Source organism: Ovis aries, chromosome 2, assembly GCF_016772045.2.
Source record: "Ovis aries strain OAR_USU_Benz2616 breed Rambouillet chromosome 2, ARS-UI_Ramb_v3.0, whole genome shotgun sequence".
Classification (NCBI taxonomy): Eukaryota; Metazoa; Chordata; class Mammalia; order Artiodactyla; family Bovidae; genus Ovis; species Ovis aries.
In genome coordinates this window covers 176,557,104-176,577,676 of record NC_056055.1, presented here as the reverse complement: position 1 = coordinate 176,577,676, position 20,573 = coordinate 176,557,104, and the positions used below count along the sequence as shown (strand labels likewise).

Here is a 20,573-nt window from a genome sequence, read left to right as displayed (position 1 = left end):
ATTTCTTCTTGTTGTTGTTCATTTGCTAAGTTGTGTTTAATTCTTTGCAACCCCTTGGACTGTAGCACACAAGGCTCCTCTGTCCTCTACTGTCTCCCAGAGTTTGCTCAAATTCATGTTCATTGAGTCAGTGATGCTATTTAATCATCTCATCCTCTGTGGTACAGCAAAGTGATTATATATATATATATATATATACACACACACACACATACATACACAGAGAGAAATAGATATATCTGTCTATACACACACACACACACACACACACACATACATTCTTTTTCATATTCTTTTCCATATGGTTTATCACAGGATATTGAATATAGTTCCCTGTGTTATATAGCTCCTTGATTCTTGCATTGAAAAAAAAAATACATTTTCAGGAAGTGATGGAGACATTTTAAAACCTGGGAGTTTTCAGGGCTCCATGAGACATTAAAAGTATGAGTGGTGTTCGGAAAGAGCAGGGCTAGTCTGGCCTTTTCTCAGCTCTTAGCTTCTAGCGACCATAGGTACATCACTCCACCTCTTCAGAGTCACCCTAGGACTCTCGAGGGCCCCGGGTACATTGAGTTTAACAGACACCTTCCTCTGTGAAAGTACTGAAAAACTTAATGATTGCATTCATTTTAATGCATTGCATATATTTTAATGATTGCATTCAGGGTGAACTATATTCACTTTCCCCTTCTTATTAAAGACAAACAAAACATGAAAGTGTTTTCATGGCCCCTAAAAGTTTCCTTTTATGTATGCTGTCGGGCCCTTGATACCATACATGTCATGCCTCCCAGATAAACTGTCCTTACGCCATTGTGAACATCTTTTCCTTCTCCTGAAAAGGGAGGTTGTAGTTCCTTTGCAGGCATGTTGTAGGCATTAGCTCTGATTTGAGCAAAAGCTTCTAGCATGTTTACTACCTAGCACAAATTGGAGTTGCTGTACGTGGGCCAAGAGGAAGCCTTCCACCAAAGAGCAAGCCTTTGTACAGGCATTTAAGGAAGGATCAGACGTGTCCTTGCACTGCTTAATTTTTCTTAATGAATCACATTGTTTACACAGAGATTCGTCTCCCTGCTGATCTTCATGCTCATTTCACATGTCCTCGTGATTCCCACCATCTGCAGGGTTTGACACCTCTCCCACCCTTTTGGGAGGATCCTGCGGTCGCGTGCTCATCTTTCCAGGGAGAAGGAATGGAGATGCATTTGGTCCCACTACTGCTGGGAGGATTTCTTCATCTCAGTACTAGAACTCCTATCTGCCTGGGTGCCCTCGTTCTATACTCAGGCCAGGGACACGGTCTCCCAGGAAGAGGAATTGAGAGATGTAAGAGAAAGCTTTGTTGTTAGCAAGTAGAGTGACCCACTGAGCTCTATGGTTTATCCTGTGATAAACCAGATGGAAGCAGAAACAATGTAAAATGAAAGGTTAGGAAGCCAGCTAGCTGGTAGGAAGCAGAGAATGGGACACAATGTAAGAAAGCAGAGGAGCCGGGAAAGGGGATGGGAATGTTGTGTGGGAAGGGGCTCTTGATGCCTTCCCTGTTGGAACCCAGGAAATCATTCTTTCTCAGAGTCAAAGAGATTGGATAAATTGGGAGTTTTGGATTAACATACACATTACTGTTAATGTATATAAATTAGATAATCAACAGGACCTACTTTATAGCGCAGGGAACTATATTCAGTATCCTGTAATAACCTACAGTGGAAAAGAATCTGAAAAAGAATAGATCTATATATATAAAGCTGAATCACTTTGCTGTAAATCTGAAACAAAGATAGCATTATGAGTCTTCTATACTTCAATTTAAAAAAAGGGAAAATAGTGTAAAAAAAAAAAAAAGCTAAAAGAGACTAAGATGATTTGGTATTACCCTTGGATTGTAAGGGCTTCCCTGTGGCTCAGCTGGTAAAGAATCCGCCTGCAATGTGGGAGACCTGGGTTCGATCCCTGGGTTGGGAAGATCCCCTGGAGAAGGGAAAGGCTACCCACTTCAGTGTTCTGGCCTGGAGAATTCCATGGACTGTATAGCCCATGGGGTCGCAAAGAGTCGGACATGACTGGATTGTAAAACCCTTAGCAGCTTGCGACCAAGTATTTCTTGTGTCCCCGAGACATGCCAGGCACTGGGGAGACTGTGGTAAAGAGTCTTGCCCTCTGTGAGCATGCACTCCCCCAGAAGGGCACCACACTTATATCTGCAAACAGTGAAGACCTATTCGGGTACTCTGTTCTGAAGAGGACAAAGTAGAGTAGTAGAAAAATGGTGACTGAAGGGTCTTTTCCCCTGTGCTCAGGTCTTAAACCTTTGAGGTGAGGCCTCAGCATGGACGAGGACAGTCATGCGAAGATCTGGAGGATGGGCGTTCACAGGTGGGAGGCAGCAGACACCCAGGCTCGGAGATGGGATAAACCTTTCATATTCCAGATGAGGACAGAGGCTAGTGTGTGTGCATGTGAGCAAAGGGGAAGAGAGCCTGTGGGCTAGGCAGTGGCCAGATCGCCACAGGATCAAGGTCAAGTGTGAGTCTGTGTGTAGCTGGAAGCCAGTTTCACAGTGTGGGGTGGATTGGATTTCTAATTTAGAAAGATGACCAACAGCCCTGAGGAGGGTAGAGGGTCAGGTTGGAGGCAACAGGGCCTGGGGCAGGAGGACCAGCTGGTAGCCAATAGCTATAGTCTGAATGGGCCTACCTTGGTGACTCAGTAAAGAATCCACCTTCAATGCAGAATCCACCTTCAACAAACCCGGTTTGTTCCCTGGGTGGGAGGAAATGGCAACTCATTCCAGTTTTCTTGCCTGGAAAATCGCATGGACAGAGAAGCCTGACAGGCTAAAGTTAGTGGGGTCACAAAGGGTCGGACATGACTGAGCAACTGACAAACACACTCATAGTCAGATTGGGAAGTGGGGGGAGCTTGGACTAGATTGAAAAATAATTCGGAGTTGGGAAAAATATTGGAGACAGAGGCTGGTAGACTTGCTGATGAATTAAATATGAGGGGCAAGAAGGGATGAAGAGATCGTGAATGTGAAAGCTGTGGGTTTCATCAGAGCTCTCTGGTGGATGGTGGTGGCATTTATGAAGCCGATGGGTGCTTCTTTGTGCGACTAGCAGCTCTGTTTGGGGACCGGCCAAATTGGGGAGACTCTAAACGTTTTAAGTGGAGAAGGCATTTGGACGTTTGAAACTGGAGCTCTCTCAGGTGAGGGTCAAGGCTGGGTATATGGATCTGAGGTTGTAGACAGGGTACAGTCACTAAGGGAGAGAACCCAGAGAGGAGAGGGCTGGAGACAGAACCTATGGGTGTGCCAGCATGGTGAACTCTGGGATAGGAGTCCGCCCAGGAATTGCTGTAGTGTCCTGAAGGCTGATCCGTGAGAAGGTGCGATCCCGTAAATAGAAACCCCTACAGAGATGGCAGAAATTCAGCAGTATAACCTTCCCTGAGAAAGAACAGTGATGAATGGGTGCTTGAAAGTGTGATGTTCCAGCCCTGCAAGGATAGGAAAGCTATCAGAAGAGGCTGTTCCTAATTGAGGGATACAGTCCTTCAAGGTCTTATATTATCTTATATTTGTGGTAAGGATTATTGGCTTTGTGAGCAAAACCCGTTGACATTTGTGGATGGAGCCTACTCATTATATGATAGAGGAATTCCTGGAAATGAATGGCAGTTCTTTTCTCACCCCTAAGCTTTGCTTTATGAATTACCATAAAGTTTATTTAAGAACCTTGCAGTAGTTGAAAGGAAAGAGCGAAGGGTGATTTCTGAAGCTTCCGTTGGCCACCTGCTGCAGAATCTTAGCAGTCTTTCACATCTGGTGGGGTGAGAGGGGTGTCATCTTTAGATACAAACCCCCCCACCCCCACCCCGGATGTGACTAGTAGGGATGGGCTAGCTCCTTTCCCTCATCCAGGCTGTCTCCTCGTCTGTAGCCCACATTTGAGAGACAGGAGCTTATTAGTTTCCTATTATTGCTGCTGTAACAAGTGACCGTACTTGGTGACCTAAAACAGCACACATTTATCTTAAGGTTCTGGAGGTCAGAAGTCTGAAGTGGGTCTGTGGTAGGCTGAATAATGCCCTCCACACATTTTAGGCTCTGACCTTATAAACAATACCTTATATGGAAAGACCCTGATGCTGGGAAGGATTGAAGGCAAAAGGAGAAGAGGGTGGTAGAGGATGAGATGGTTGGATAGCATCACTGATTCAATGGACATGAACTTGGGCAAACTCCAGGAGATGGTGAGGGACAAGGAAGCCTGGTGTGTTGCAGTCCATAGGGTTGCAAAGAGTTGGACATATAGTGACTGAACAGCAACAAGTATGGAAAAAGAGACAGACACGTTGCAGATACAAGTTAAGCATCTCAACATGGGCAGGTTATCCTGGATTATTAAGATGGGCCTTAAAAGCCATCACAGATACCCTTATCACAGAGAGTCAGGAGAAGATGACACAGACACAGGAGAGGAGAAGGCAGAGTGACTGTGGGGGCAGAGACTGGCCTGATGCAGCCGCAAGCCAAGGGGTGCTTGCAGTCCCCAGAAGCTGGAAGAGCCAAGCAATAAATTCTCTCTTAGGCCTCTGGGTGGTGGGTGGGGGTGGGGGGCAAGTAGGGCCCTTCTGACACCCTGGTTTCCTCCTAATGAAATGGCTTTTGGACTTCTGGACTGTAGAAGTTTGAAAGAATAGATCTCTGTTGTTTTAAGCCACTAGGTTTGTGGTCATTTGTTACAGCAGCTATAGGAGGCTAATATAGAGCCTCTCCGGACTAAATTCATGGCGAGCAGGGATGCCTTCTTTTCCAGACAGCCTGGAGGAGAATGCTAACTTGCCTTTTCCAGCTTCTGGGGCCTGCCTGCCATCCTTACTCGTGGCCTTCTTCCATCTTAAAAATCTGTCCTGATGCTTGTTAGACATTGACTCTTGTGACTTTGACATGAGTCCACATGTAAGGTCCCTTATGGACCCGCTTGCATGATCCAGTCTCATCTTCTCAGTATCATCCTGCTGGCAACCTTAAGTTGAGATACAATTTTGTATTTTCTTTTTAACTGAAGTATCAGTTCAGTCGCTCAGTTGTGTCCGACTCTTTGCGACCCCATGAATCACAGCACACCAGGCCTCCATGTCCATCACCCATTCCCGGAGTTCACTCAGACGCACATCCATCAAGTCAGTGATGCCATCTAGCCATCTCATCCTTTGTCGTCCCCTTCTCCTCCTGCCCCCAATCCCTCCCAGCATCAGAGTCTTTTCCAATGAGTCAACTCTTCGCATGAGGTGGCCAAAGTACTGGAGTTTCAGCTTTAGCATCATTCCTTCCAAAGAAATCCCAGGGCTGATCTCCTTCAGAATGGACTGGTTGGATCTCCTTGTAGTCTAAGGGACTCTCAAGAGTCTTCTCCAACACCACAGTTCAAAAGCATCAATTCTTTGGTAATCAGCCTTCTTCATAGTCCAACTCTCACATCTATACATGACCACAGGAAAACCATAGCCTTGACTAGACGGACCTCAGTCGGCAAAGTAATATTAGTCTCTGCTTTTGAATATGCTATCTAGGTTGGTCGTAACTTTCCTTCCAAGGAGTAAGCGTCTTTTAATTTCATGGCTGCAGTCACCATCTGCAGTGATTTTGGAGCCCAAAATAATAAAGTCTTACACTGTTTCCACTGTTTCCTCATCTATTTCCCATGAAGTGATGGGACCAGATGCCACGATCTTCGTTTTCTGAATGTTGAGCTTTAAGCCAACTTGTTCACTCTCCTCTTTCACTTTCATCAAGCGGCTTTTGAGCTCCTCTTCACTTTCTGCCATAAGGGTGGTGTCATCTGCATATCTGAGGTTATTGATATTTCTCCTGACAGTCTTGATTCCAGCTTGTGTTTCTTCCAGTCCAGCGTTTCTCATGATGTGCTCTGCATTTAAGTTAAATAAGCAGGGTGACAATATACAGCCTTGACGGACTCCTTTTCCTATTTGGAACCAGTCTGTTGTTCCATGTCCAGTTCTAACTGTTGCTTCCTGACCTGCATACAGATTTCTCAAGAGGCAGGTCAGATGCTCTGGTATTCCCATCTCTTTCAGAATTTTCCAGAGTTTGTGATCCACACAGTCAAGGGCTTTGGCATAGTCAATAAAGCAGAAATAGATGTTTTTCTGGAACTCTCTTGCTTTTTCCATGATCCAGTGGATGTTGGCAATTTGATCTCTGGTTCCTCTACCTTTTCTAAAACCAGCTTGAACATCTGGAATTTCACAGTTCACATATTGCTGAAGCCTGGCTTGGAGAATTTTGAGAATTACTTTACTAGCATGTGAGATGAGTGCAATTATGCGGTAGTTTGAGCATTCTTTGGCATTGCCTTTCTTTGGGATTGGAATGAAAACTGACCTTTTCCATTCCTGTGGCCACTGCTGAGTTTTCCAAATGTGCTGGCATATGGAGTACAGCACTTTGACAGCATCATCTTTCAGGATTTGAAATAGCTCAACTGGAATTCCATCACCTCCACTAGCTTTGTTCATAGTGATGCTTTCTAAGGCCCACTTGACTTCACATTCCAGGATGTCTGGCTCTAGATGAGTGATCACACCATCATGATTATCTGGGTCATGAGGATCTTTTTTGTACAGTTCTTCTTTGTATTCTTGCCACCTCTTCTTAAAATCTTCTGCTTCTGTTAGGTCCGGAGTATTTCTGTCCTTTATCGAGCCCATCTTTGCATGAAATGTTCCCTTGGTATCTCTAATTTTCTTGAAGAGATCTCTAGTCTTTCCCATTCTGTTCTTTTCCTCTATTTCTTTGCATTGATTGCTGAAGAAGGCTTTCTTATCTCTTCTTGCTATTCTTTGGAACTCTGCATTCAGTTGCTTATTATCTTTCCTCTTCTCTTTTGCTTTTTGCCTCTCTTCTTTTCACAGCTATTTGTAAGGCCTCCCCAGACAACCATTTTGCTTTTTTGCATTTCTTTCCATGGGGATGGTCTTGATCCCTGTCTCCTGTACAATGTCATGAACCTCATTCCATAGTTCATCAGGCACTCTTATCTATCAGATCTAGGCCCTTAAATCTATTTCTCACTTCCACTGTATAATCATAAGGGATTTGATTTAAGTCATACCTGAATGGTCTAGCGGTTTTCCCTGCTTTCCTCAAGACCAGTCAGCTCCTGGTCTTGTTTTTGTTGACTGTATAGAGCTTCTCCATCTTTGGCTGCAAAGAATATAATCAGTCTGATTTTGGTGTTGACCATCTGGTGATGTCCATGTGTAGAGTCTTCTCTTGTGTTGTTGGAAGAGGGTGTTTGCTATGACCAGTGCATTTTCTTGGCAAAACTCTATTAGTCTTTGCCCTGCTTCATTCCGCATTCCAAGGCCAAATTTGCTTGTTACTCCAGGTGTTTCTTGACTTCCTACTTTTGCATTCCAGTCCCCTATAATGAAAAGGACATCTTTTTTGGGTGTTAGTTCTAAAAGGTCTTGTAGGTCTTCATAGAACTGTTCAACTTCAGCTTCTTCAGCGTTACTGGTTGGGGCATAGACTTGGATTACTGTGATACTGAATGGTTTGCCTTGGAAAACAACAGAGATCATTCTGTTGCTTTTGAGATTGCACCAAGAACAGAGATCATTCTGTCGCTTTTGAGATTGCACCCAAGTACTGCATTTCGGACTCTTTTGTGGACCATGATGGCTACTCCATTTCTTCTGAGGGAATCCTGCCCGCAGTAGTAGATATAATGGTCATCTGAGTTAAATTCACTCATTCCAGTCCATTTTAGTTCACTGATTCCTAGAATGTCCACGTTCACTCTTGCCATCTCCTGTTTGACCACTTCCAATTTGCCTTGATTCATGGACCTGACATTCCAGGTTCCTATGCAACACTGCTCTTTACAGCATGAGACCTTGCTTCTATCACCAGTCACATCCACAGCTGGGTATTGTTTTCGCTTTGGCTCCATCCCTTCTTTCTTTCTGGAGTTATTTCTCCACTGATCTCCAGTAGCGTGTTGGGCACCTACTGACCTGGGGAGTTCCTCTTTCAGTATCCTATCATTTTGCCTTTTCATACTGTTCATGGGGTTCTCAAGGCAAGAATACTGAAGTGGTTTGCCATTCCCTTCTCCAGTGGACCACATTCTGTCAGACCTCTCCACCATGACCCGCCCGTCTTGGATTGCCCTGCCCGTCTTGGGTTGCTTTGTGGGCATGGCTTAGTTTCATTGAGTTAGAGAAAGCTGCGGTCCTAGTGTGATTAGATTGACTAGTTTTCTGTGAGTATGGTTTCAGTGTGTCTGCCCTCTGGTGCCCTCTTGCAACACCTACCATCTTACTTGGGTTTCTCTTACCTTGGGCGTGGGGTATCTCTTCATGGCTGCTCCAGCAAAGCGCAGCCGCTGCTCCTTACCTTGGATGAGAGGTATCTCCTCACCGCTGACCTTCAATGTGGGATGGCTCCTCTCGGCCTTCGTGCGCCCGTGCAGCCACTGCTCCTTGGGCATGGGGTTGCCTCTCCCGGCTGCCACCCCTGGCCTCGGGCCTGGGGAGGCTCCTGGCCGCCCCTGGCCTCAGACGTGGGGTAGCTCCTCCCGGCTATTCCTGCGCCGTCACAGCCTGGCACTCTCGGTCAACTGAAGTATAGTTGACCTAAAATATTAGTTTCAGGAGCACAGCATAGTGAGTCAATATTTTTTATAGATTATGTACCATCCAGAGTTGTTATCATGTTATTGATTACACTCCCTGCGCTGTACATTACATCCTGTGACTTTTGTAACTGGTAGCTCGTACCTTTCATCCGCTTCCCCTAAGTCACCCATCCCCACCCTGCACGCTTTGTGTGCAGCTTTAATTCCCCTTGGCAACATAGTCACAGGTTCTGGGGATTAGGACAGGGGCATTTTTTAGGGGGGTAGGCAGGCATTTTCTGCTTATTATGGATGGTGGGCAGTTACTTAACACATTATTGACTGGAGACGTATTCACGCCACAGGCATTTGTTTCCGCAGAAATCTGCCAGTCAATAATAGTATATAACAATACTATTATTTATATTATTTATAATATAACAATATTGTTATATCAACAATAGTATATAAGGTGAAAAAATAGGTCTTCTCTGGGAAACCTAACTTGCCCACCTGGTGTTATACTCCTCTTCCAATCCCTGAGCCAATCAGACCTTCATGTTTCAGCCTTCAAGCCTGCTTTCTCAAGGCACATGGCAAACCCCAGGATGAGACTGACAGGTTAAAAAAAGATAGTTGCTCACCAGAGATACTGGTCATTTGCTTCTGCTCGGCTCAAAAGTGATCTTGAGAGCCTAGTGATGAATGACTTTGGAACATTCTCTTCCTGGGAATCTTGGGCATGGCTGTCACTGAGATCAGACTCCAGGCCTCAGTGATACGTATTGTTGGTGTGCCACCATCTACCTTCCCCTGCCCACCACCAAGCAGACCTCGGGAGGTCCATGCCTGCAGGCTTGGCAGGATGACTTTCACAGCTCAGGGAGCTTCTACGGAGGTTCAGGCTTTCACTCTCTTACCCTTTCGGTGTATGTTTCAAAACTATATTGGTCCATGAGACTCAGCTGGACAGTAGCCACACCTTAATTGAAGGCAGAAAGGCCTTGTGTTCTCTTTTAGAAGATTTCTTGCTTGTCACTCTGCCCTGACCCTGTCAGCTTCGTTGCTGACATTCTTCTAGCAACGGCTGCCCAGGGAAGGAAGGTGGAGGATCCCCAAGGACACAGACAGGCAGCCGTAGAACCGCAGCTCTTTGAATCTTGGCAGGACTTTTTTCTTTTAAAGAAGATCACTATTTTCCAAACTTCATACATAGTTTCTGCCATCTTCCTATTGCCACTTGTATTAGTTACTTAACGTATTTTTTCTTCAAATTTATTCTTGTTTTAATAAGAATGTATTGTTTATATATAATAAATTTATCATGTATTTTAATTTGGTCTTATCCTAATTCCTAATTGACAACATATACAAAGATACACATTTGGTGTGTGTACGGGTTGAAATAATTACTGAACAACTAGAATCAAAACTGTATTTGGATATTCTGTGTACTCTCAGAGTGCACCTGTGGGACACTGGGAACAAACCTGTATTAGACTATGCTGACTGCCCCGGGGGTTTGGTGCTCTAGGGAGATAGAGTCATCAGCCAGACTTCTGTTAGCTTTAGCAGCTAAGAGGATGGCTGGTTAGCTATTTAGAAGCATTGCAAATAGAATTCCTGTCCACTGGGGTGTGGACAAGCTGATAGTCCCAGCAAGCAAAAGAGTTTAGTTACCGACAGTAGTATTTATAATATAGATAACACAGGAGATGTGTATCCTGCTCCCCTCACTGCCCCCCTCAAAAAAAAAAAAAAAAAAAAAGGCCCAACAAACCTTCATCTTTATCCTACTGGGAATAAAAGCTACAGAAAAAGTTACGTTACTTTTATATGGAAATAGGGTCAGAACAGGGCCCTCACCAGACCATGAAACTCAATATTCAAGTGAAGCAAAAATGTAATAAACAAAACTCTCTTTGACCTTTCTCAACTGGGCTTTAAACTTTTTAAAACTTTTTGTGTGATAGTCTTTGTTTTAATAACACTTGGTCTTACTTTCAGCCTCTGGGGGAAACAAAAGCAATAATAAAGAGAATCAGTAGGGAAGGGCCCCTGGGTTGTGATCAGCATCAGATATCCCCAGGGTCTTGAGAGCAGTGTCGCTGGGTGGCCTCTGTTCTGACAGCTTGAAGGCCTTGTGCATGGAAAGACCAAGGCCTGTCCTGCAATTGTCTGTCACCAGCAGTCACTTGTCTTCCTCTTTCTCTTGCTTTTAGGGGGTCAGGGGAGTTGTATATGGGGTTGGCTTCTTTGTACAACATAAAACACCTTGAAATGATCGCCTTGCTTCCTGGCCTCCTCTTGTCCAGCTTTGAGAGAATGTAGAATCAGAGGTCTCTGGAAATTTGGAGCATCTCCAACTTCTCTCCTCAAAACAAAAGTTTTATTTTACATGGAAAATTGTGGGGAAAACTTGAGTTTCCCTGGTTCTTGCGTTCTGTCCACCTCCCCGCCCACACCATCTTCTCATTCTTCTTCACAAATACTCCTTTCATTATTCAGTTGTGCTGTGTCAAACTAGGGCAAGGGAGGATGTCAGTAAGACCTTGAGACTCCAGAGGGAGCGGTGTGGGTAAATGAACCAGCTTGAGTGCTGGGCCTTACTGGGCGAGGAAGGCTGATTTGCTGAAGTCAGCGCAGGAGCAAAATGTTTGGCTTGTCTTCTCTTTGACATTGAGATAGGTTTTGTTCTTTGGAGGAGCCCTATATGGATGAGCCTTTTGAATATTTGCACTTTATTTTCAGAGGGCCTTTGCTGCTGACTTGTGTAAAAGCATCACTTTGCTTATACCCTATCGACTCCTTTTCCTAGAGGAAAGGAAAGGAGGCAAGTGACAGGTGAGCAGCAAATTGAGCTCTTGGGTTGAAATTGCAGATCCAGATGGTGAGGTGCCATTTTGTCTAATTAGAAATTGGATTGGTTTTGGAAACATCAAATGCTTCTGGATAGTGAGACTTGGGCCTCTGTCCTTTTACATCTTGCATTCTAAGATGAAGAGGGTCAGTTCCAGGTGCTCCCTCTGGTTCTAGCAGGATCCTAAACCCCAGCCACCTTCCCCTGTGATTCCTATCCACCTCGTGAAGGAATGGATGAGGAGCGCAACATTATAATCTTCAAGAATCAGAACTGCGAAGGAATCTGAGCCAGCATTCTGTCCAATCTTATTAACAAGTTTAGGCAAGTGGGGTAAAAGAGTTTGCCCCAGGTCACAAAACCAGCTAGTGCCTAAGCCAGTTGGTTGCCAGTCCCAGAGTAGCAGTCAGCAAGAACCTTAGCTCCACCTACTGGCCAACCAGCGTTGGCTAGTTACTGAGGCAAGCAGGGACTTACCCAGGAAAACACCATCCTTGGTTTTATTTTTAACTTTTTAATTGGCATATAATACACACACACACACACACACACACACACACACACACACACACACACACACACACACACACACACACACACACACACACACACACACACACACACACACACACGCAGGAAAGTACCCATGACCAGTGTACAGCTTGGTGGATCTGGACAAAGTGCACACACCCACCTAACCACCCAGACAGACAAACGGAACATCACCAGCAGTTCAGAACCACCTTGTCTCACCCCTTCTGGTCACTCACTACCCCACTACTCTCCTGACCGTCTCCAGTACGGATGGCTTTGGTCTGCTTCTGTGTACTCTGTATGAATGAGCTCGTGCGGTGTGTGCTATTTGGGGCTTTGCGTGTTTTGCTTAGTGTTGTGCCATGAAATCCATATCATCGTGTGTTTGTAGACCATCCAGTCTCATTGCTATAGAGTCTTCCATTGTGTGACTATGCTGCCATCGATTGGTCCATTCTGCCACAGATGAGCATCTGGATGATTCCCGGTTTGGGGCTCTTCTCAGTAGTGCTTCTGGAAATACTCAAGTATATGGCTCTTGGTGGACATAGGGGCACGCTGCACATTGACTATATACTTAGAAGTGTTATTTCTGGGTCACAGGGAGTATGCATGCTCAGCTATATGAGAAAACTGCCAGTTTCCGTAAATAGTGGTACCAGCTTGTACCTTGACTAGTGTGTGAGAGCTGACCTCCCTTGTGTCCTCAGTACACTGTTTCCTGTCCATTTCACCTTAGCCATTCTGGTGGGTGTGTAGTGGTATTATGTTGTGGTTTTAATCTCATCCTTTGTATTTGATTCCAAAGGACTTAGTTATGTGCTTTTGTTTGGTGCTTATAATGGACTTTGTAATCCTTACTAGTTTTAGATGGCGACCTTAGGCAGGCATAATATTTTAAGTTTCCAAAGAGGCTGATGTTTTCTAATAGATCCCACCATCTCCCAGCTGTTCTGTAGGGGAGAAGCGTGTGAAGTTGGTGTCTTGTACTGAATAACCATTCTGCTCACTGTATGGTTGGTTGCAGTGAGATCAGCAAAAATAAGGAACAAGGTCTAAGTCAGGCTGGCTTAATTTGGTCTAGTTGACTTGATTAGTACCCACCGTGGGCATTTACAACCCAGAGGAGTCAGCGGGCAAAAGATGGAGAAGTCTGAATCTTGTTCAAATCCAGGTCTGGTGAGACCAGACTTGATTTTCAGGTTTTGAGTGGGAAATTCCCCTGTTGTCACGAATACACTTTCAGGATGGAAGGATTCCAAAGAAGAGAAATGAAGATGAAGTAGCTCAAAACCCCTGACAACCTGAAAGCACATTGTAGTATTACTTCCTAGAATGGAGTTCAAGGTTTTCTGTTTGTTGAGGCAATTGCATGATCTAAAGAATGTACCATGGAGATCCTGAGGGGAAATTAAAGGCTCATTAGGAAACAGTGTTGGTACATGAAGCATGTTAGAGACTCAGGTCTCCTTATGTAAGCGGGTTATCTGAGTCATTCTCCGGCTCTTTTTCTGAGAGTTTCACACCAGCAGAGGAAGGTGATTAATGAAGACAGATTTGGCATCGTTTTTTATGTTGCTCCTTTTGCTGTGACTGTTTTTATCTGGGGACCAGCTCAGGTGCTCGGGGAATGAGGAGGTGGGAGTGGGGAAGTGGGTCTCCAGAGCAGGAGGCATGATCCATCTTGTGCTTGACAGCTGAGGGCCGGCTGAATAGATCAGATCCCTCGCCTGGACATGCCGGGAGTCTTGCTTAGCATAAAGATGCTTTTGCCAGAAAATAAAGTCACTATGGACTTGGCAGAATACTGACTTCAGTAGGATAATGAGATGCTGTTTGCTAGGACCCCAATGGCTTGTTTGCTTGTTAGATATTCTGTGGATTGTTCAGGAGGTTGTCATGATCCTTTCTAGTAAGAATAGTCTCCTTGGAGGTTGGTGGGAGCCTCAAGGTTCCCACGTTGATCATACCCAGTGTGATGTTGGGTAAAAGTTGAATGAATGTCTGTGTTTGGGGATCTTTCAGAACATTGTGCTCGTACTGTTATTACCAGTGTGACATGATACTGGGCAGAAGAGGGTACATATGGCCTGAAGGAGTGTGAGTGTGTATATGTTTGTGTGTGTTTTTGTAGCTGAAAGGAAGGAAAGCAAACGTTTGTGAGCACTGATCGGTGCTTGGGACTGTGCCCAGCCTTTGGATTTTCATGTCATATCAACTTATTCAACCTCATTTCTTCTCTGCTTTGTAGGTGTGAAACTAAGGCTTGCAGGCCTTGAGAATTTGCTGGACTAGGGTTCCCTGGAAAAGTGTAAGGGAACGTGGGTATAGGCACCTAAAAACTGAACTGAAAGCTGCCTTCTGGAGGAAATGCGTCGTGGAGAAACACTGCATGTGCCATCAAAGTGTTAGGGGAAGCACACTGACTGAAAGCGCCCACCCTGGCCAGGCCCCACAGTAACCACTCGCGTGAGCTGATTCATGACAGGAGATCCTGGTAAGGAATACAGAACTAATAAGCCACCACCAACCGGAAGAGTTCGGGAAAGCTCGGAAGGAGACACCGTGTGTCCGTCCATTTCCCGGAATCCCTCTTGCTAGTGCCTCCCCTTTCCTGCAACAAAAGCAGCAGTCACCCTCCACAAGAACCTTCTTTATCCCAGAAATGGAATTGAAATTAGAGGCTTTCTACAGCGCCAATGGGACAACCACCATGGTGGGGCGGGGGTGGGGGATGGTCACTAGGCTTTCTCATTTTAGATTGCTGGCCGTAAGACTCACCACCTGCTGTAAATGTCTGATTTTGATAGCCAGAAGGAATAAGGATGGGCCCTTACTAGGCTCTTGTTGAGAGAAGTAGGCCTCTTAGGTCAGTCAGACTGGAGTTCCCTGGGGGCAGAAGACAGGTCTTTGGTTTCCTCAGTGCGGAGCACAGATAGGCAATATGTTGATTGAAGGGGGGAAAACACAGAACGTTGAAGGAAAAAAAAAAAGAACTGTAACTTTGAAAAATGTTTTTATGCCTTGTCCTTTCTCAAAAGGATTTGACATCACCACCGGAAATGGTTGTTTAGACGCATGGGGAGCTGGTTTCCAGGAGAGGGTGGGTAAGACAGGTGTGAATACCTGCTGGCTGTGACTATTGTTACTGCCTTCTAGGAGGCACAATAGGAAGTAGGTTCTTTCCTCTTCTGCCCTTTTCTTTCCTCAAGAAAGCTGATCACAATGCAGAGAGGTAGTGTTACAGAGGAGGCTAACGATGAATCCACACCTAACTTCACGTAAATCCCTTGTAAAATTCAGAAACACTCTGTTCAAATCCCTACAACAGTGTTTCTCTCTAGATGTGAGTGTGATTGTAAAGACTGATATGAAATCAGTATTTTTAAAATATATATATGTATATATATATATGTATATATATATATATAATGTTGGTAAACATCTAAGTGCTCATGAATAAAACTCTCATTCTTTCAAACAAACAAAAAATACCTGACGATAGATCATGAGATAACCTCCTAAGATGGGCCCACAATTTGCTCAATAACGTGGGTGCTCAGCACAGGACAGACACTCACAGCCTCTGCCTTCTAGGGACTTGACTGCCCTAAGTTAGACTGTTCATCAACAGTCAGCCATTGTCATACCAACATGACAAGCTATCCTAACTCTTAGCGGCTTAAAACACTGTCTTTTATTGGTGTTTCCGGGACTTGGGTCAGTTGAGTGGTGGTTCTGGTTTCCCCTGGGTTCACTCATGTAGTGATTAGGGGGTCAGTCTGCTGTTCTTAGCTGGCTTCTCACATGTTTGAGGGGTGTTGGCTGGCTGAGTTTTGTCCAGGATTGTCTCAGCGGAGACTGTAACTAACCAGGGTTCTTGGCCTCCTTAATCAATTGAAATTAATAAGAGGCCAGACAAGAAATTCAGGCAGGACTTTACTGGGGCCCCTGCTGCAGCAGGAGGGGAGTGAAAACAAGTAACAGGTTCCTTTGCTCACTTGCTCCCCGTTGGGAGAGTGAGCTGGTTCCTTTCATAGGGTGAGGGTGGGACTGTGGCCAGAGGGGTGGCTTACCACCACCCTGTAGGTGGTGTTGGGTGCCGGGGGCATGCACAGTACCCTGCTTTTGCTCTGGGCTCTTCAGAAGTGGCAGTTGGGTTTTTTGGTCTTTTTGTCCATAATTTGTGCCAGCAGAAGACCCCCTGGAGAAGGGAAAGGCTACCCACTCCAGTATTCTGGCCTGGAGAATTCCATGGACTGTACAGTCCATGGGGTCACAAAGAGTCAGACACAGCTGAGTGATTCTCACTCACTCACTCATACATTCACAGTTATTTTTAGTCCCTTATAGTTTCTCTATATCTTGTTGTTTGGGAGATATTTGTCTAGGTGCAAACACTGCAGCAAAGGCTCCCAGGTCCCAGCCGGCGTTGGCTGGGCTCCCTTCCACGTGGCCTGCCCTCTTGCAGCCGTTTGATCCAGGTCATAGGGTAAGCAGAAGCATGCGTGAATGTCTTTTGAGGCCCAGGTTCAGAACTGGCATTCCTGACTTCTACCACATTTATTAGCAAAGCAAGGTGCAGCATGTATCCAGATTCAAAGGGTAAGATGGAGACTCATCTTGGTGAGAGTTGCTACGGAGTCTCATTGCAAGGTGTGTGGATAAGGGATTTCCCTAACTGGGGCCACCAGTGCCCTACATCTCCTATATTTATCCTTTTCTTTCATTCACCCCGTAATCCTTCTTATGGTTCCTCAAGCCATCCTTCGCTCTTGTTCCATTCTTTATTAATGAAAACTCAAAAGACTGTGTGCCGTTTACTGTGCAGAGTCATTGAAGAAATCACCAAGATGAGTGAGATACGAGCCCACCCTGCAAAAGTTCATCACCAAAGGGGAGGGGGAAGTACACATGAAGACGGCCAGTTGGAGTCGCCCAGCAAATCTTGTGTGCAAAGTGGGCCTTGACCCAGAGGAAGAGGTGAACCAGGTCTCTCTGTGGGTGGAGAAACTGCTCAGAAGAGGAACTAAGTCACCCAGGAACTGGGAGCAGGAAGTGGCTGGACGGAAGGGAAAGCAGATGGCAGGACCTTAGCAGCTTGTTCTGGAAGGCTTGGGTCCCTGTTAGGGTGAAGTGGCAGGAAGTCGAGTGGGCCGGGTGGACCCTGCAGCTCAGAGCGCTCAGGGCACAGCCATTCCTGACAGCCAGAGGGCAGTTGTTGGCAGACTTCTTTTTCTCTCTGACACATGTACTGGAAGGAGCAGCCAGTGTGATTATTGCAGGCTGATGCCTTTTCCTCACCAGAAGGAGGAAGGCAGGCAAGTGTGGTTCTGTGGATTCCAAATTGTGAGCCGAGGCACCCTGGGGTGCCCCGAGGAAGTCATGAGATTAAGTGAAAGTCACAGGATATTGTGTAACTGTGAGGAAAATAGCTCTCTTTGCCAGATACCACCTCACTACCACCACAAAGTTGTTTGGACCTAATGCTTTGGTAAGTGGAGCTTCCGTTAGTTACTTCTTCTGGCCAAAGGGTGTCCTGAAAAATGACTGAAGACTAAATTTCTAAAGGCACAGTAAAGTGGGAAAGTTTGAGTTTGGGAAAGGCTGAAAGTGTTCGTCATCCAGTCGTGTCTGACTCTGCGATCCCATAGACTGTAGCCCGCCAGGCTCCTCTGTCCATGGGAATTCTCCCATACTGGAGTGGTTTGCCATTCCCTCCTCCAGCGGACCTTCCCGACCCACAGATCGAACCTGGGTCCCCTGCACTGTAGGTGGATTCTTTGCTGTCTGAGCCACCAGGGAAGCCCCTTGAGTTTGGGAACTGCTGGTGAAATTGTTAAGGGTCTTGGGTTCAAATGCTGCCCCCTGCCTCTTATTAGAGGTGTGACCTCGGCAAGTGAGTTGCTTTCTTGGTCCTGCATCTGTAAAGTGGAGATGCTGCCTCCCTCTGGGGTGACCAAAAGGAATAAATGAGCTTGTATAAGTAAAAGGCTATTAGTGGAGCCTGGTAGTGGGTAAACACTAACTGGCTAGCTGCCTTAACATTCAGCATCACGCCTGTAATTGGGCTCTTGCTGAGTCCATTGTCTTTCGTAAGGGACAGAAGCATAGGGTGTCAGTGAGTTTGACAGGACTCAGCAACTGAGCGTGCACCCACGTGCGTGCACAGCTCCCCGCCGCCCCCCCCCCCACCCCGAGTCTATAGAAGCACAGCACAGGTACCAACAACAAGGTACCCCTTGTTGGAAGAAAGGTTTGCAGAGAAATCCACGAGTCTTTGAGTAGCCAGTGGGACTTTCTGTTCTGTGTGACACTGCAGGGCAGTGCTGTGCATCTTCACACCTGGCCATGGGATCCTGGTTCTCCCACAGCCTCTCATTTCAGGAAACTTTACTTTCCAGATGCAGCTCTGTTTCCAAGTTCTGTCCTTAGGCACCTGCATGCATACAGAGTCTCTTTCCCACATCCCCACCTCTGCCCGCAGTGAAATGACCTGTCTCCACCATCAGTGGCTCAGATGAAAGGAGCATAAGAGGGTGTCTCTCTGGCTTGTCGTTTCCTGCATTAGTGAGCAGGAGCCACCTGGCCTGTGATGTGAGGGTGGGGCCCGGGAGGCACCCCTGCAGGTGCCTGCAAATTCTTCCATGTACCGGGTAGGCTTTCATTCGTAATTTTAAGCTGATCTGTGATGGCTTAGGCTGCTCATCGTCCCCTCCCTCTTTTTTCTTAAGAGGGCATTTGATGGCTTTGGTAAGATTCTCTGCTGTTCTATGTGTGTGTGACTGTGATGCTGCCATGTTTTATTTTCTGCAGCAGCTATCTGTCCATGGTCCTCCTTATCTCTCTCTCTCCTTCAGTCCACTCTGTTCACTCCCTTTTCATCCAGGGAACTTTTTCTTTTCTCCTCCACGTAAATGTCACTCTGACTCCTCTCTGTGACTTGTAGCTGGGAGTTGGTCGTGGCCTCATTTCTCATTCTGATCCTGCTCTTTTTGGATTCTGCCAAATCTCTTTTGCATTTGTTTTTCACCTCCGCACTCTAGGCTGTCAGCAGTTCAGTGAGCCCTTTCCAAGCTCGTTTTTCCCCATTTGCTTTTTAATTAGTTTTCCTCTCCGCTTCTCCTCTGGTCCCCTCCATCCTACAGTCCTCTGTGGCTGAACAGAACAAGTCCCACCATCTCTTGCATGCTTTTAAGAAAATGTGGGTGGAGTAGTGGCCAGCACAGTTATTGTTTCCAGGCTGGTGGCTTTGTCTTGAAATTTGGGCTTTCATTCATTTGTCATCTCGCTCTGTAACAAGGCATGACACCTGTTTGCTGGCATTTTATGATCTGCAGAAAAGTTTCCAGAGGCAGGGACATGATATCTCCCATGGAGTATTTGTAGAAAAGGATTTGTTTAAAAATGAAGTGTTCTGAGTAAGTCTTAACCTGTTTGTTTGTTTGTTTGTTTTTTTAAAGTACAGCTTCTAGAAGACAGGGCACAGGCTTCCTTTTATAGATTCAGCACTGTCTATGAAACCTCTGAAATGTTAAATAACCTTTAGTGTCTGGGTATTTGGGAAGCAGAGAGTGTTCATAGCTTTTTTCAGATTCCCCTTGGATTCTGTGGGCCCCCAATATTTAGCTTTCCTGTGACAGAGGATGAGATGATTGGATGGTATCATCAACTTAGTGGACATGAGTTTGAGCGAACTCCAGGAGTTGGTGATGGACAGGGAGGCCTGGTATACTGCAGTCTGTGGGGTCGCAAAGAGTTGGACACGACTGAGTAAGTTAACAACAGAAGAGACTGGAAGTTAACAATGTATGATCTGGAAGAAAAGAATAGAGGCTGCAGGAGCATGTAGATACCTGTTTCTAGTGAGGATAAAGCCCTCACCAGGCATCTGGAGGTGCATGGCCCAGATCACCACAGCTGTGGCAGCCACACAAGGGGTGGTCTGGAAGGTGTTTGAAATTTGTTTTTGAAAGGTTTCTTCCCCCCACCCTATACTAATTTTTACCCATTAGGCATGACTGCTGATAGATTGTCAGAGCTTGAATGAAATAAAAGGGAAAGGTCGTTGCCTTAGGAATTTCCCATCGAAAGCACATCTCATCAGTTCTGCCCTCTGCTGCCTGTCACCCCAGCTCCTTACGGCATGGCGTAGGCTGCAAGGAACCAAGGCGGTTAGGGTCCTTGTTGGAGCTCTTAGATCCCCGTTGCTCAGAGACGCTCCACAAACTGGCAGTGTTGGCAACAGCTGGAAGCTTATCAGAAGTGCGGACTCTCGCAGCAGGAGATCATCATACTAAGTGAAGGAAGTCAGAATGAGAAAGACCAATACCAAATCACTTAGCACTTATTGAAAAGCATATCATTTCTATGTGGGATCTAAAATACAACATAAATGAACTTACATATGAGACAGGAACAGATTCACAGTCACAGAGAACAGACTTGTGTTTGTTAAGGGCTAGGAGAGGGAGGACTGGGATTTGGGACTAGCAGATGCAAACTATATTATATATAGGATG

The 20,573-nt window shown here is 45.7% G+C and overlaps 1 protein-coding gene across 15 annotated transcripts in view; it reads left to right on the top strand.

Annotated features, from left to right (window-relative positions):
- Positions 1-20,573, top strand: part of MGAT5 (alpha-1,6-mannosylglycoprotein 6-beta-N-acetylglucosaminyltransferase) — a 402,590-nt gene that overhangs the window by 103,759 nt on the left and 278,258 nt on the right. For 5 of the 15 annotated variants that reach the window (XM_060410108.1, XM_042244931.2, XM_060410106.1 and 2 more), the window contains one exon: positions 14,303-14,548. The exons of the other annotated variants lie outside the window; for them this stretch is intronic. The gene's annotated coding sequence lies outside the window, so the exon portion shown is untranslated. The remainder of the gene's footprint in view (positions 1-14,302; positions 14,549-20,573) is intronic. 15 annotated transcript variants of the gene reach the window in all.